This window comes from Pinus tabuliformis, chromosome 9 (assembly GCF_031772625.1).
Source record: "Pinus tabuliformis cultivar Carrire ecotype Pingquan chromosome 9, CPIR1, whole genome shotgun sequence".
NCBI lineage: Eukaryota > Viridiplantae > Streptophyta > Pinopsida > Pinales > Pinaceae > Pinus > Pinus tabuliformis.
This window is the reverse complement of record NC_142307.1, coordinates 1,878,417,173-1,878,435,675: the sequence shown is the minus strand read 5'-3', so window position 1 is coordinate 1,878,435,675 and position 18,503 is coordinate 1,878,417,173. Positions and strand designations below refer to the sequence as shown.

Below are 18,503 nucleotides of genomic sequence, written 5' to 3'. Positions count from 1 at the left end.
TTTTTTTAAATCTAAATAAATCTTATTCTAAGATAAAACATATTCTTGAAATTACACTCAAATAAACATATTTCTTGAAATTAAAACCAAATCACTATGGCAAATCACTATAGCAAGTGCTCTGGCTGGCCGGTAATGATAAATAAAATTTACATTCACCGCGCATTAAAAGTACCCCAGGGTTAATGAATTAATGCAATGCCCACAAATGAATGGCATTCATTTCAACATATCCATTGTTCACCTTGCGAAACAGAAGAGATTGAATTCATTACTGTAACGAGTATTGAATGAATGAGTCCAAGTTTTTCCAAGCGGCTCCTCCCTCATAAGAGATGGCAGAAATGGCAGATTTACTCACCGCCTTCACCCTCCGCTTTACCTCCACCTCCTCAACCCAGCACAGGAAACTCTTCACCGCGCTCTCCACTTCATCCCGTCTAGCGACCCCGTCGATCATCTTCATCTCCACCTCCACTTTTGCTTCCTTCGCCAACAGCAGAGCATTAGCCGGCTGGTCTGTCTGCAGCGGCAACGCGATTAACGGAACCCCTGCGGTCATACTTTCCAGACTTGAATTCCATCCGCAGTGGCTGATAAAGACGCCCGTCGCTTCGTGCGCCAAAATGGGTCCCTGCGGCGCCCACCCGGTCTCGATCAGAAATCGCCCCTGCACCCGCCGTTCGTAGTCCTCGGGCAAGAGGTTCGCTTTCCAGCCCTCAGCCGATAAGGGCGCGGGCGGGCGCAGCACCCACAGGAAGGGCTGCCTGCTTGCCTCCAGACCCAGAGCCAGCTCGGTCACTTGCGCTGGAGAAACATACGACTCCGTTCCGAAAGACACGTAAACGACTGAACCGATCGTTTGGGTGTCCAACCACGCCAAAATCTCGGCGTCCGGGACGCCTCCGGGTTTGATCCCTGCGAGGAACATCAATGACCGGCCCAACTGCCCAGAACGGTTTACGGCCTCCCACGCCCACGCTTTCGAGGTGTCGGAAAATTGTGGGCTCTACATCTTCGAACGTGTTAAGGAGAACCCCGTCTGCGAGGCGTGTAAAGTCCATGTGCCTGCGGACCTGCGACGCCACAAAGTCCGCCGAAGGTAATTTCTCGATAGCCTCTGCAACAACCGGCAGCAGCAGCGGCTCCGCCCTCCCCAGGAACTTGACCTCCAAAGACAGCCACATGTGCGCGCTGAACGGGCTCAACATGAACGACCGGACACCGAATTTGGCCGCCACGGCAACGGACCAACCCATGAAGAGGTCGAAGACGAGAACGAGGCGATGGGGAGCAGGCAGGCCCCTGGATTCGTAGTATTCCCTGCCGGTGAGCTCCCTCATGAGACCCTCCAACGGGTTGCGCATTTGTTCCAGGAGATCGAAGATCTTGGGTATCATGTCGGGGGAGATTTTATTTGTATTCTGACGGCCTGGTGGCAGAGAAGCTTCGGCGTCTGGGATCGATAAATCCTGAAAATAGAGGGGAAAAGCATGATCGTTCCATTTTTCTCCTTCCACTAGAGAGCGCAGAATATCTAGGTTTGCAGGGAGGCTCACGTAAATGACCGCAACGCCTCTGGTTGCCAGCATTCTGGAAAGCTGTAAGCACACATTGAAGTGACTCTGCCCTAAAAATGGGAGCATCACCACATACAGTCTTCTGCTACTGTTGTCTCCTTCCATGGTGGTTCCTGTGATTTTCTGATAAAATGCCTAATAAAACAAATAATATTGGAACAGGCTAGCAAAGGAAAGGAAGTTGGCTATGATATTGGAAAAGGCTAGCAAATTTTCAAGAACCACAAACTTGTAGTCGTCAAAATATATCAGTGAAACGTTTTTTCAGCCCAGAAATTCGAGAATTTCAGCGAAATTTCAGAGGGAAACATTTTTTCTGCCAAGATTTTCCAGAATTTCAGCGAAATTTAAGAGAAATTCCGAGAAATGACAGAATTTACAAATTCTACCAGAAATATTTTTGAATGAAATGAATGTTTTTGCAGTGACAGCACGGCACTGTTATCAATCATATGATGAAATGGCTGATTTTACGGCGAATCGCGAGTTTTTAGGTGAGTTGATTTTTCGGCCCCCAAAACAGTGATTTTTTGCTTGGTCGATTTTTTTCCTTTTCAGATTTTCGCCAATTTTTTCTTCCGATTTTTCCCAATGTTTCCTGAATTTTGCCAATTTTTACTAACTTTGTAAAAAGGAAAAATTGAATTTTAACTATTTTCGACCGTCTGCCAAATTTTTCTGACGTTTCCCAATATGTTTTCTGCACCCTCGCGGATTTTTTTGCAGATACCTATCTTTACATTGAGTAACTTAGCAAGAATGTTATAAATAGGTAATAAGCAGTGCCACTTTTCATTGAGGAGTCGAGTCGAGTCAAACTATAATCCGGAGACACTGTTTTGCCTTTGTTGTCTCTTCTCTGCTGTGTGCATTGTGTGTGGGGAGAGAAATGGGAAAACTGATGGGCGTGTCCATGAATGTCATAGCCAATATTATTTGCGCATGAAGTTGCGCAAATTATGTAAATAATTGATCGTGCGACGACTGAAAGAATGGTTGATAACTTGACAACAGTAGAACGGAAGAGTGGTTGATAACTTGACAATAGTAGAATGGTAGGCACTGTCTTTAGTGGTAGGTAGCATGGGTTCAGCTTCATAAATAATATGATCAATAAATCACTGTAAATAGGACATTCTCAATTACAGAATGATAAGGCTAACACATAAATTTTATTTGATGGGGCTTTAGTTGAAGGCAACAAATAAATCTTATGCTTTTGGGTTTTAATTGAGCGAAGGTTGTATATGCTCATAGATTTTGCCAAGGCAGAAATCGAAGGGTGGGCGTATACAGGGTGGACTCTCAATACAACCTGATAGCATAGAATTTATTTGTTGCATAATGATAGGACATTCACATTGATAAAAATATAAATTTCACCTAATTTTTTGACCACTGGAATGGAAAGCAAAAGTAAGATGGTAAAGGTCAGAGTATTTTGGAAATTGATTATTTCTAAAAAGTAGTCTAAATAGCTTTGAAAATAATGAAAATTTCAACAAGATTATAAAAAAATTTGATAAATTATTTTGAAAATATAAATTACAGTTGTTAAATTTAAAATTTTGAAAATTTAAGTGTATTAAAATTTTTGATACAATTAAATAATTTCAACTATGAAATATTATTTGAATGTTCAGATTATTTTAATTTTTTAAAACCAAATTCCAACCAAAATCTAACTTTGGTATACAAGGCCATTCCAAAATATCCCAAATTCTCTAATCCAATTACATGAACCAAAATATACCAGATTCTCTAATCCAACTAAAATAAACAAACTAAAAGACAATTTTTAAATTTTTTCGTTCGGATTGAATAAACCAATTTAATTTCAATTAATGCTGGATCAAAAATAAAATAGTTCACGCGCCCAACCATTTCGACTTCAAATAATACATCCTTGGAATGGTAGGTCGAGCTCTGATAGTAGAGGCAAAGTTTTATTGGGTCCCGTCGGCAACCGAACTCCGAGGGTCCTGATAAGGGTAGGCCGGTTTCCAAATAATTGAAGCGACGGGCAGGTGGGTAATCAGCAGGTTGAGGTGATTGATCCGTTCAAGGTAGAGCGTCTGTTTCCAGTACTGCTGGCTGGGATCCCTGAACGGGAAGATAGCTTGTTAATCCATGACCTAAAAAGAGAATGTAACTGCTGCCTTGATGCTGTCAGACCTGTGCCCCTCTGCTGCTTTATTAACCCTCAAAACTGTACCCTCCTTGCTATTAACTGCTGCCCCAACAATTGTAAATAAAATGTAACCACTGCTGACAGTTCAGATGTCAGACCAGCACCACACCTGAAATCTGCGCCCAGATGCTGCCTAGAAAGTATGTAACTGCTCCAAGAATAGCATATAGGATTGCAACCCCTGTATGACTGATCCATTTGTCTTGGGACCAGCGCCTTGTCCTGCATTTGTAGATTGATTTTAGGCATAAGAGGACAGTGAAGAGGGCAGATTGGAGTGCTGGTCTGATCTTGAGCTAGCCTGAGTTAAAGGCAGGGCTGAACTGGTCATATATGAGGTGCTAATCCATATGTAAAAGGTGCTTAACATGCTCAATTTTCATTCAAAAAACCAGCTAAGATATGAGGCGTAGATTTCTTATATAAGTAAAGAGTTGGGGAGGTTCTTTAGCTCTTTCTTATGAAATACCGTTGCCAAATAGGGTCTCGCATAAGGAACAATGGACATTGGAGGGCCCTGCTGCTGCTTACCCTTTTATATCTAATTTGCATATATTCTCTTTATTCCGCTGGAGGGCCAAGCCATCATCTTAACTAGAATCCTTTTACCAGTATGCTGTCTAGAAACCTTCTCCTTTTAAGGGAGGCGGGGGCAGGATTCGAACCTGCAGTCTTTAGGTCATGGGCTGGTGATCAGTCAATTACTTAAAATGTACGTGAGAGAATTGCATATACTCATATATAATAAATACGCCTTATGAGCCTTGAAACGGGACGAATGATTTCGACTTTGAAAGTGCACAACTACAACTCTGGTGGAGAGACGAATCACGATCGCTTCTTCACGAATCATGTTGGATGGATCGAAACAAGATTGGATATTCTTCATTACTTAAGATATTATGCTATGTCATATCCTTCCTTCCTTATAACCCAGTCAAGTTGATGGGAGGGCTACCTTTATAGCGGATCCCCCAGGACAACTACCCCAGCTTGGAAAAGGTAACCACCAGAACCCCCGGAATCTGATTTACTAGACCCGGGATTAGAACATCCACTTCTCCTCATCAGGAGAAGCGAACCATGCCTTCTTATCGGGATCAAAGTCCCCCGCCTCAAAAGATATGGGACATGCCTCAGAGGAAGTAGAACCCGTGCAAAAAGATATGGAACATGCCTCAGAGGAAGTGGAATCCGCCCCAGAAGGATATACGTACCACGTCTAACCCAGAATCATATACGTACTACGCCTAATTCGAAGTGGGACCTGCCCCAGAAGAAGCGATACACGCCTTAGAATAAGTGGAACCTGTCCCGGAAGAAGCGATACACGCCTTAGAATAAGTGGGAGCCCGCCCCAGAAGAAGTCACGTACCCGCTATTGGGTTTCACGCCCTCAAATGCCAAAACCATATTCATAGTTTTGCGTTCAAACCCTCTTAGGATGTCCCTGGGGCCCTTTTATTACTTAGTGGGGGCTGCTGGTAATTCATTATATATGTAATAACGCGCTTTTCGTGATTTATATAACCTTACTGGGTGGAGAATGCTTACCTTGCCTGCGCATTGGGGGTAGCCGAGTTAGCAAGCGTTTGGTGTTTCGTAGGTTAGACCTTCGTTGTTTCAAGGTTTTTATATTGTAACGCCTATGAAAAGTCAAATTAAGATGCTTGCCTCCTCTATTTCTGTGATGGCAAGCCCCTACCTAAATGAAGAAAAAGTCAAAACCCGAAACTCACTGGCACAGTCAATCTGCTAAACACGAAGTGGGCATGCTATCCAAAAACTAACCCGACAAAAAGCAGGTAAGACTTCCTTCCGGTTTATATCTAGATATCCCTTATCTATATGTATCTATGTCTCTATATATCCATAAAGGGGTGGGGTTGGGAATGGCTTGCGTCGCTAGTCTTGCCGCTGGGATGATTGCTTGCTGAATGGGATGGCTGGTCATCTTCCTTCTTGCTTGAGGGCATGGCTGGAAGCAGCAGGTCTTATTGCAAAACGAATGTATGGAGACAAGGTCAATCTCAGGCATGCAGCAAGTTCTCAGCAGGTCGAAGGCGGCAGCAATAGATCTCAGGCAGGTAAAAAAACCAAAAAGAATTTCTTCGCATTCAGGATCGATGGTCGATTTAGTGGAGCGAAGCGTTCTGGCAAGCTCTTCGTAGATCGGGTAGAGCAAGATCGATAGACGGTCAGCAAGAGATATACGGGCTAGAGAGAGATCCAGGTATCAAGATAGAAATAGGTCTAAATCGATAAGATCTCATCGGTTCTAGATCGAAGCAATCGGGCAGTTCCAAGGATGCGTAAGCAGGCTCGACCATAAGCCCCCCCACCCAATAAGTAAAATGAATCCCACCCACCAACCAACTGAGCCGTCTCTAAAGCAAGTAGGCTTAAAAAGGTAATACCAATGGTCTTCGTGCCCAAGATCTTCCAATTTAGTAGTAAGGTTGTAACTAAATCCAAGCAGTTCCAATGATCCTATTCAACCTGTCTAACTACAAGATGGGGGAATTAGATTCTAATCCGTGCCATCCAACAATCGATCATGGATAACTCAGAAGAGTAAACAGGTAGTAAACAGGCTGAGCAATCAACATATTTGAGATGTTCGGGAGAATCTGAAATATGAAAGATGAAGTAACAAAAAAAGAGCTTTGTGGCATTGAAAGTGAAAAAAGGATGAAACTCACCTAAATGCAAATTTTTTATATATAAACCCTCACCATATGAATAGTGAGTGACTCCGTCCCTGTTGTTGGCATGGGTTTGAGGCATATGGTCCACTGGGTGATCTAAATGTCTTTTGCATTAGGGAACTAGCTAAAATAGCTTAGTGGAACCACAATGATGGATGGTAAATAAGTAATGAAATAACTGACCCGACCTAAGAAGTATGATGAGTTCCCAAGTGGTGTAGCCCCACCCGAGGTAGGGTAAAAGGGTTGAGGTTTTCCATAGTGATACTGTTACTAATAAGTTTCTAGTGATACCCGGAAGTAGTGTTATCCAGAAAAAGATAAAAATCAATTCCTGAGCAAGGCTCGGCCGGAATAATCCTAATGGTACCAAGATCTGTAAGCAGCAAGCAAGTGTCCAGTGAATGTTGTCTGGAAGCTCGTCGTCCAAAAGCTCTATGGGAAGCCAGCCCGTGCAATATAAAAGTTAAGGTCTGTGAGCCTACCGATAAAACCTGACCTACCTTTTAAGGCTTGAACTGGCCATAGATCGCACGCAAATGGCCTATCAGCGATTATTGAAAGCGGGTTAGATAACTGAAATAAAGGTCCCGGAGGGGCTTGCACTTCCTAGTGAAAGGACCCGACAGGGGGCTCGACTAATAAGGAGAGGAAGGTTGGTTTTTTCAGTGGCAGGGAAGTGAATCGTGGTGGATGGGAATGACGTATACAATATGGCATGGAATGATAGTCCGTCATTGAAAAGGTGCTTTCCCGCTAGTCAATCAGTCGATGATTTATTCCCCAATCTAAGGTCTTGGGTAGGCCAAGGTAATGCATATGAAAGGTTATACCAGAGTTGAAAGCTTTCGCGGTTTCAAATTGACCACGTCCCAAGGCGGTGTGATAGCAAGCACCTTCTAACTGCCTGCCTTCACTCTATACCTTTCCTGCCCCGTAGCCTTACCCGCTAAGTAGTAACTTGACTGGATGGCTTTCAACGGCTGGCTGACTGAGAGCACCTGAATAACGAGCATCCATTTATCTCTGACCTAGATCGTGGAAAGAAAATGTATCTATATCATCGATTTAGAGATCTATAGAGTATCGGTATAGCTAGCTAGAGTAAGAGAAGAGATAGAGGTATAGCTAGGGAAAGAGGTAAAGAGGGATGAGGATGAGGATGAGGATGGAGGTAGGGTAGAGAGTAGAGAAAGAGGAAGCCATTCCCACAAAGAAGCCAATCACTGCATGCACTAGCTAGCCCCCTCTGTTTCTTTCATTTAGTGCACGAATCCGTCCGTCGTTAACATAAACAATTCACAGAAGCCCCGTTCACCCACTAACAGCATAAAGATTGCATTATCGACGTGAATATCCCACACACAATAAGCTAAGAAACTTCTAGCAAGCTTTTCCCTTTCTTTGTATTCAATCTCTTCGAGCGAACAATCAGCCCTAATAAACACATGTTCAACCACTCCAGGGGTGGTGGATATGTCAATTGGGATTGTACGGGAAATAGTAGCCAAATTACCCTCCGTAACCACGTCTTCAATATAAACCGGATTTGGGCCACTATGAGAAGCCACCAAGCAAGATGGCGCAAGATCCAAATGAGGAAGTTCGGGAAGAAACGACGACCTATGATGGAAATCATCCTAAAGACGATCCGACCCTGATAAAACTTCACGAATGGCTTCATCAGATGCCAATACGATGTCCATAGCATCCGTACAAGGATCAAGTGCAGCGGACCAAATGGGAGATGTAAAAGGGTCATATTCTTCACGAATAGAAGGAGTGGGAGGATCTTCTACTGAAGCCATTTGGATAGTTTTATAGGTTATTTCTACAGCAGTCAAAGGCATAAACTCACAACTAATCCTATCTTCCCTAGATGGAAGGACATCCTCCAGATTTGGATCGACAATCTAAATTGAATGAGGAGTAGACATGATAGGTGACGATGCTCCCATGGGAATAGATGAGATCGTATGTATGGAAGACGATGAGACATAACATAATGGTGGAGGCAACTGAAAAGTCCCCATTAATGGAGTCTTTTCACATGCCTGCCCCCACGCTCGTCATGTGGGAGTTAGAAGCACTCACAAGGGGAATGTTTTTACCATCGGCTACTTGTAAATGAGCGGTGCAGTAATCCAATTGATCAATTAATAAGGTTTTTTATATCTGGCAATAGACGCCCACTTTTGTTAGTCAATTTTCCACCTTCTAAGGGCCAGGTGAACGTAGGAAGGAGAACTTTATAGGCCACCCTATCACTAGAAAATTTCCTATATTCTTTTCCGCTTAAGCATTTGAACGCCCACTTTTTATTACTTCATTTCCCCTATTTGCTTGGGCCATTTAAGCATTTGAACGCCCACTTTATGTACTTCAATTCCCATATTCGCTTGGGGTTGTTGTGATAATATATCGGGTGCTACAGTTTCGAGCAGGAGGGTAGATGGTGTTATAGACATTTTTGTGCCTTGCATCACTGAGCATGAAATGTCAATAATCAAGGGATCCAAAGTCCCTAAACATGTTGTTCCTACTCCTAGAGGAACAAGGCCAGCAAACCACAGCACCTCACAAAAGTTCTCCACCTGAAAACACTCAAAAACAAGGCAATTCTGGATCATGTCAACTGCTCCACTGAGCATCTGCGCTGAATGTCAACTGCTCCACTATCTACCCGCGTTGAATGTCAACTACAACAAAGGCTACCTGCGCTGAGCGAGTTTGGACAAGTGGCAGAGTCATTTCTCAAGGTGTCAATGCCCAGGAAGCTTCCAAAATGACACTTGGATCAGGGAATTCGACTGGTGATGAGTAGGAGGTTCCAAATCTCCAAGTGGAAGCAAGAACCTCCAAGTGGACTCAAGAACTAAAGTGGGAGAGGACACTAGTCAGTTTTATACCAGCCTCAAGCTGACTCATCCTCTCTCCAAAACTCCTATATATAGATCTCTCTCCATGAGGTCAAGGGAGGCTGGAATTTGGTATTTGCAAAGAATTGTTGTTGGTTTGTAGCTAGAAATATTGGGTGTGTTATGCTTTGAAGGGAGCTGAAGAAGGAATTCCATTCTGCTGGGAAGGAGATGCTGGGTTGGAGCCCTATGGGTTGTATCTCTTCCTGAACCCTGTTACTTTCAATAAAGCTATCTTGATTCTTTCCTATATGCTGGTGTATTTTGTATGATTGCATTAGTATATTTGATTTACTTCTAATCCTGAATCATTTATGAATATGTATATTTGCCTTTGTATTGTGTTCTTCTCTTGTTGCAAGCAGCTGTTCTCTTGTCACAGGTAGCTGTTCTCTTGTGATCTCGTGGGATTCAAGTAGCTGTTCTCTTGATCAAGCGAGGAGGCAAGTAGCTGTGGACACACAAAGAGAAGAGGATCTAGTTCGAGGGACAACCGGAAGACAACGGTAAGTCTGCCGATCTCCTCTATTTCATATTTCATAAAGGAAGGAATCATGATAGCTGTATTCGTTTGTTGCTAAGGCGCTGTCACACCTTAGGTGGATAGGATCGTCCTGCATAGGCATTTTTCCCCACAAAAAATTGGCGACCCCACTGGGGACATTTGTTTTAGTCATTTTGTTTGTGTTTGCATCATTGTTTACTTCATAGACTCAACGGCAACAATCGAACTGCTTTGCAAAGTAGAATGTTGCTGCCTTGATCCTTCACTGGATTTTTGTCTATGATCTCAACAATGGACTCACAAATGACTTGATGATCCTTTGTGATAGTCTTTAGTACCCTCTCAAAGCATCCCTATGTTTATACCTTGCTTGTGTTTCTGATTTGGCCTGAAACAGTTGATTTTTGAGCATTTTATGACCCGAAACCCAAGAGAAACGAGAGTTTCTCCTTCAGCGCGACTGTTGTGAAGGCATTCTGCATTTCAACGCAGGTCCCGTGAAGGCTACCTGCACTGAATGTCAAAACCACAGTGTTTAGGTTGCGCTGAACCAGTTTTGCCTTGTGCAGCTGGAGTTCTCTGCTGTCTTTTGCCCTGTTTTGATCTCTGTTTTTTGCAGCCTTTAACCAGCATAGGTGCCAAGCTGATAAACCTTTTCTTTGCTTGAATTCCGCCTCATTTTTGTACAAAAAGATTGTGAGTGTTTTTATGTGTTTGTGGCGTCATTTACAGTATTCCTTTGCATGAGTAAAGTGATCATCCTGTAGCCTTTGATTCAGATCTGATTGATAAGTGATCTTAGGAGAGAGTTCATTGGCTGTTTGCAGTTTGATTATACATTTGCTTTTGCTTGTTGGTTTGAGTTTGTCACTTTTGAATGTCAAAACAAGTATTCATTTCGAAAATCGCAAAGTGATTGTAATCTCTTCTACCCTTGTTGATTTTGGAAAAAGTAAACTTGTTTGTTTCAGTCATTTAAAAGCAAATTCAAAATTGTACAAAAAGCTTTCTTTGTAGGCATTTATACTAAGAAAGTGGAAAACAAACACCTACATTGTGCATTTTGCATTTTGATAATTTTGCATGTTTGATTTAGGAAGAGTTCATTAGAGTGTGCTGATTGCTCTTTGAGAAAAGATAGTCGCTCTCGTTTCCCTTAGTAGCTAGGATTTTCAAAGTTGAAAGATTATAAAGCTTGCTTATCATCTTAGACTGCATTTAGGAATTATACCAATACATTTCGTGGTGATCCTGAAAGACAAACTTTAAAAAGATCAACTTAAAATAAACTGAATGAACCTAACAACACTTTGCAACATAACGCACAACATAGAGGTCTAGGCTAGAGACGTGTTCCGGCGTCGTTAAGCCTAGTGACTGTCGATCTCTAAGAAGGTGGGTGATTCCTCCTGAGAGACGGTAGCGCTGGTACGGATTTGTGCTCCCACGTACCGTCGCGTATATATTGGGAGACCCCTATAGGCATATATCTTTTATCCATAGAAAGCCGTGTCGGCCGCCCTACTGATCGCAATGCAGTGAACACAGCATTCACGAAGATTGACCACCCGTACCGTAAAAAGTATTCTGTGGTTTTGCGAAAAGTTTGGCACACCCTCTGCCTAGATCTCCAGAGCAATTTCTTTTGGCCTTTTTCAGACTCTATAACAGAAAAAGTCCATCCGAGCATTTGTCACTTCGGGCTCGTTAAAACATCGAAGGAGACTAGAGTCATCTTTATCTTTTTCTCGACTCTTTAAAACTGAAAAATCAAGTTGTGTCTAAAGCGTCGTTAACAATTTATTTTAAACGGAATAATCACCCTTTATTCCTGCGTTGATCTTCGAAGTTAGTCTACCTTCATCACAAAGTTCTTGTAGAATCGTTAGGAAATCTTTTGGATAGACTAAATATGTCTGAACAACCGTCGACATCCAGGACTGTGTCATCCGACACAACAGTGGCAGAGCCTCCTGCTGCTACTCCAACGATATTCGCTGGTATACCATCTGTCCCGGCAAATTGTCAACAACAAGCTGGAGTCCAATCAGAGACTGTTTTGATGACATGGTTAGTTCCTATTTCTTCATCCGGATTATCATCCGGTATTTCTTATGTTGAAACTCAACAACTTAATCCAATGTGTCTTCAAAGGCCAATCTACCCTTTAAGCACTAGATTTCCACCATATGCAGGGTAGTATGCCTTTTCATTGTTCCCCCCCGGAGAACAACCATATGGGAGTTTACAACAAAGTTCAGGTCAAACTGGAATTACATCCAGCGGATGGGTACCAATACTGCCTCAGCAACCAAGGGTTGCATATTCAATGCAACCAGTCCACCCTGTGTCGAATGTTGCCACTATACCTGGTATGTTGATTGCGTCGCAAGTACAAGCGCTACCTATTGTATGTCAACCCCAAGTTTCTCAGGTTGCCATACAACAACCTCTTGTCTCGACAACTCAATCACAACCTCCGGTTAGTGCCTCCTTATCTGGAGCGACTCAGGCTCAAACAAGTACTATGACTCCTCATCTTGGTCAATCATCCAGTATTGGACAACAACAAATGGTCCAACAACCAGAGCTGGTTCAAACTCAACAACCGCAATTCCAACAATCATATCAAGGACCCGAGCAACAAGTATTTGTAAGTAATGGGCAACCGTATAATAACGGTCATGCCCATCAAACTTGTCAAAGTTGCCAACATCAAATACATTATGCTGGTATGCAAAGACCCACTGCTCAGGCGATTCCATCTTATCCCGGGTATGCTCCGCCTAACCTGAATCAACAGTTGCCCTTTGTAGCAACTCTAGAATTACCAGACCTAAACCGGCTGACGAATGATCCAATTGCTTATGCCCCTTGGTGGCCAGCGATTCTGCATAAACTTCCATTGGACATTCCTAAATTCAATGGAAATCCAGGTGAAGACCCATCGAATCATGTCATGACTTTTCATCTGTGGTGTTCGTCGAACACCCTGAACGATGATTCGATAAGGCTTCGCCTTTTTCAGAGGACATTGACGGGTCCAGTGGCTAAATGGTATATTGAATTACCTAGAGCCTCTTTCGACAATTTTAGTTCCCTAGCCACGACTTTCTTAACCCATTTTCAATTACCGATAAGGTATGAAACAGGAACGGAACTCCTAACCAACTTCAAATAGACAACGGCCACTCACATATCTGATCATATACATGAGTGGCGACGTCGTCGTAGGATGGTAAAAACGTACGTTCCCGATCAGCTATTAGCTGAATGGTTTATCAAGTCATTACTTCCTGCCATAACGGAAGATGTGGCCAAGGGGGGAGTCGTAACGGAGGAGCAAGTTATTGCTCGTGCACAATATCTAGACTTAGTATATACTCAGTCCGGCACGCTCTATGATAAAATACCTGACGCCCCTAGACCGGAATTTTCAATTCCTCCTCCTCCTAAATCAAATAGTGACTCTCATGCCGGCGATGGTGTGATTGGTGCAACAGACATGAAATCGACAAAGGCTATATCTAAAAAGGCCCGTATGATTTCTGGTCAAAATGCAAATGAGGAACTTCTTGCCTCGGAAGTAAGTGCCGTGTCGGATGACAAGGGCAAACGACTAAAGCAACCAGGGGGCAAGAAGAAAAAGAAAGGGAGAAAAAGGAAACCCCCTACGGGGTGTCATATATGCGATGAGGATCATTGGACAGCAGATTGTCCATACAAAGCTGAGCTTAAAAGATTCTTTAAGAGTTCGAAAACCTCAGCTGTGTTGACTGATCCGTTTCCAAGCCTGAGAACCGAGCTGGTTGCTAATCAAAATGCTTCCCGATCCCAAGTGCTTATGTTGCCTGTATCAAAGCAGCAAAATGATGATTTGACGAGGAATAAGGATTACAGGAATCCAAAGCTGTCGAACAACAAGGCTAATGAACAACCTAGCAGTTCGACAACAACTTTGACCGAAGTTGTGCCACCCATCGTCCCTAAGCCAATGATAAAGTTGCAAAAGGGAGCAGTACACAAATCGACATTTAATCCTTGTGCGAAAATAGCACAGATAGAGGACCTGGCCCAATCGCCGTCCGTTATGTCGACACTTGAGGTACCGCAAAATTGCTTCTCCCAAGAGCAAGCTGTATTATCAGCAATAGGTGGAATTGACCCAATGGATTCCAATCTTGTGGCCTTTGATCATAAAGGATATGACCCTCATTTACCAGCTCAACTAGCTTTCCTTATTCAAGTGAAAGCCCTCAACAAAACTGTTCATCGAACAATTATTGATGAGGGGGCATCTACATGCATTATGTCGATGAGTTGCTGGAAAACTTTAGGATCTCCAACCTTGTCGAGGTCTGCGACGACGTTAAAAGCATTCGACGGAAGGACATATACCCCATATGGTATACTAAATAACTTGAAAGTTGAACTAGAGGGAAAAACAGTAGAAATAGATGTTGAAGTCATCGATGGGAATCTTGATTACAACATCCTACTAGGAAGACCATGGATATATGCCATGGCAGCTGTTGTGTCGACCTATTTTAGGAAGATTGCATTTCCCTTCCAAGGAGGAATTACAATCGTTGACCAACAAACTTTTCTCCCCAACAGTTCGCAAGTTACGGGAAGCATTCCAGTGATCCATGGAAGGAATCATTCGCTCCAAAATATCAGAGCAGGTCTCCTAAAAGACCCTGCCTTAATGGGTACTTTTTCCCTACCACCTCTGAGTAATCTGGCGGAAGTGGCCACAGTGGAATATGAAACCTTCTACATCTAATGGATTTGGACGCCAAGGATGGTTCTTATCTCGTGTCAACCTCGTTAAAAAATGAAACAATCCCCTTTCCAAATCTCAAAGGTAAACCTTCATTCCAACCACCAAGTTGAATGCAATGAAGCTTGGGGGGCATGCATCTCGATTTACGTTATTATTATTTTTTAAAACTATATATATATATATATATATATATATATATATATATATATATTCTTGGCATATATTCTTACTCTATATATTCTTCGCATATATTCTTCGGTGAAAGAGTTCTAAGGCTCAGTGAAAAAGTTAAACACGTACTCTATATATACTTCGGTGAAAGAGTTAAACACTCTGCGAGCTGCGGTGGGCACAGACGATCTGCAGTCACCAAGGGCAGACGGGCAATCTGCAGTCAGGTTTGCTGATATCAGGTGCACACATTCCTTATCTTTTCATATAATTTCAAGTATGAATATTTCATCACAGTTACCAAAGATTACCAAGGGAAGACCTAGCACAGTTACTCTACAAGGCCTTTATGAGTATATAGAGTCTTTAGAGAAACGTAGAGAAGAAAGAGAAGCCAAGGTACAAAAAGAGTTAGAAGCCATGCTGGAAAATAAATTTGCATCTCTTGAAGACACGATCCAGAAACAAATAGAAAATAAGATAGAATTACTAGAGAATAAAATGGAGGCAATGGAGACTAGACTGCAGGTTATAGAAAAACATAACCAAGATACTAACCATCCATCCCAGCAAGGAGATGTTGATACTTTAGAGAATCTTAAAATGAAAGACATGATTAAAGAACTAGAAGAAAAAGTTAATAGCGCCTCACCCTAAATAATGTGGTAGATAAGTTAGATATCAAACCAATTAAAGATGAAATGAAAAAATTAATAGAATTAGACCATGAACGTAACAAAAGGGCCTTAAACCTTATAATATTCGGTTTAAAAGAGGAAGTAGATGATGATACTTTAGCCTTAGCCAAGATAGAACTACATAATAGATTACAAATTGAAACACTGTGTCTCACAGAAGCAACAAGGTTGGGGAAATTAACCGAGAATAAAGGAAGACTAATCCACATAAAGGTGAGCTCCACTGATCATAAGCACGACATACTTAGTAAAACCTCAAGTCTAAAAGGAATGGGAATATTCATAAATGAAGATCTCATTCCAGAAGATCAAGCAGAATTAAGAAAGGAGGTTCAAAAGGTAAAAGAAGCTAGAAAGGAAGGAAAATGGGAAATAATCAGAAATAGAAAAGCCTTTATTCGAGATAGAAACCAAAAAGATAGTAATCAATAGCAATTAAACATGCTTCGGATCCTTTCTTGGAATTGTCGGGGCTTCCCATGGAACAAAGGCCCCAAGCTAAGTTGGATTTCAAATGATGTTGATATTATTTTGCTTGTTGAAACTTGGGATCAAGAAGAACCTAAGGTCCCTAACATAGATGGCTTTATGCTATGGTCTACTTGGAACAAGCGATCCTCCCGTAGAGGCATTGGGGGAATAACTTGTTACATTAAGAAGAACATCTCCCCCCATGTTAGGATTTATAAAAACGACCCTCACAACCAATATAGTTGGATAGAGATCAAAGACATTAATAATAAAAAGTCCTACATAGCAATATGTTATTTTCCCCCATTAATTCTAACTTCTATAAGAAGAAGAATCTAGATAAAACTAACCCTTACAATGGTTTAGAGAATGATATTTCTAGCCTAAGGAATGACGGTAATATCCTTTTAATAGGTGACTTTAATGCTCGAACTTCAAACAACCAATCTATTATTCTAAGCAATCATTCCAACCCTAATCCTCTTTGGTTAGACAAAGACCCCACTCTGGCTAGCAAGTACAAAAGGAGCTCTGAAGATCTCGGGGAAAATTTGTTTGGGTCGGAGCTAGTCAAGCTCTGTAGTGCTCAAGATCTCATAATTTGCGATGGTCTAAAGAAGTGGCCCAATTCCAGCAAGATGACCTGCATCCATGGACTTGGTAGCAGCGTGGTAGACTACGTTATTTACGATCTCCCATTATACAACGAAATAATAAATTTTGACATCTTAAACGACCACGAACCTGACTCTGATCATAGGCCTTTACTTATAACTCTCAATTTTGTCATGCATAGAGTTCCCATAGAAAATAATACTTATAGCCAAAAGAACTTAATATTTGATAGAAATAAAAATGATCTCTTTCTAAATGGATTAAAAACTAATTTGCTTCCTTTATCTAATATAGACAACATAGAAGACCTCTATCATAATTTTACTACAACCCTCTCATATTCTATTAACAAGTTCTCAATTGAAGTTTCAAATAATAAAAGAAATAGCAAAACCAATCCATGGTATGACAAAGATTGTAAAAGTGCAAGGAGAGCAATTAAGGAAGCTGTTGATGAATCTCTTAAAATGGACAAGATAAAAATATACAAAGCCCTAACTAAAAGGAAAAAGAGGCAGTACATTCATCAAAGATAGGAGAATCTCTTACACCTCTCTAAGGTAGCTCCTAAAAAATTTTGGAGGCAGATTCTAACTAGGAAGACTAAGGATAATAATAAAATTGCTCTTCACGATTGGAATTCCTATCTTAAAAAGCTTTATGAATCTCCAAATGTCATGGATAATTTGGAAACCCTTCTCACAACGAAAAAAGTTTTCTCTTTAGAAGACATTAAGTTTGGGGTTAATCGCCTCGCTAATGGGAAAGCTAAGGACATTGAAGGTTACCAAGCGGAAATCTTAAAAATTGGAGGTCCTGTCCTCATCCCCCACATCCACAATCTTTTCAATCAAGCAGTCAAGCAAGGGTTCCCTAAACCTTGGACTGAGAGTCTCAGTATCCCTATTTTTAAAAGTGGGGATACAAATAACCCCTCTAATTATCGAACAATTATGATCAACCCTCTCTTAGCCAAGTTATATGGTAGTATTTTGGAAAAGAAGTTAAGCATATGGCTTGAAAGTGAAGGTAAGCGGGCTAAAGGCCAAGCAGGTTTCAGAAGGCATCACTCAACAACAGACCACCTTGTTACGCTTAGGATCATTGCGGAGGAATGTCGTAATGATAAATCCAATTTATTTTGTTGCTTTGTGGACTTTAGAAAGGCTTTTGATACGGTTCCTAGATACAACCTTTGGAATAGATTAGAAGAGCTAAAGGTTCCTCTCGAATTGAGAGCTGCAGCTATAAGGTTATATGAGAATGTAATTGCCAAGCTAAAGAGCAATGAAGGGTGGTCGAAAGATATTAAGTGTAACATCGGAGTTAAACAAGGTTGCCCCCTCTCCCCTACCCTATTTGGCATTTACATCGATAAGCTCGAAGGTTATTTAGAGGAAGCAGGATGTGATGGCACGATCTTAGCTGGGATAGTCATCATCCTTCTTCTTTATGCTGACGATATTGTTCTTTTGGCAAGGTGCCCATCTGATCTTAATAAGAAACTCAGGCTTCTTAAGGATTTCTGCTCTACCATGGGTATGACTGTTAACACTGACAAAACAAAAGTTATGATTATCAAATCCAAGAAGGACACTTACGCTAATTTTATGTATGACAATAATAACTTGGAGGAAGTGTATTCTTACAAGTACCTAGGAATTGATATTCATCACAAGCTCAACTGGAACCATAGCATTGAGAAAAGGATTAATGGGGGGTGGAAAGCTTACTTTGGTCTTGAAAATAATTGTAAAATAGCAAACCTCGTAATGTGGGATAAAAAGAAGTTCCTCTTTGAAACTTTAGTCACTCCTGTTATCTTATATGGCTGTGAGGTTTGGGGTTGCAGCATCTCCA

At 41.6% G+C, this 18,503-nt stretch overlaps 1 pseudogene; it reads right to left on the bottom strand.

The window, feature by feature from the left end:
- Positions 1–253: 253 nt before the first annotated feature.
- Positions 254–1,685, bottom strand: LOC149156408 (UDP-glycosyltransferase 73C10-like; annotated as a pseudogene).
- Positions 1,686–18,503: the final 16,818 nt, after the last annotated feature.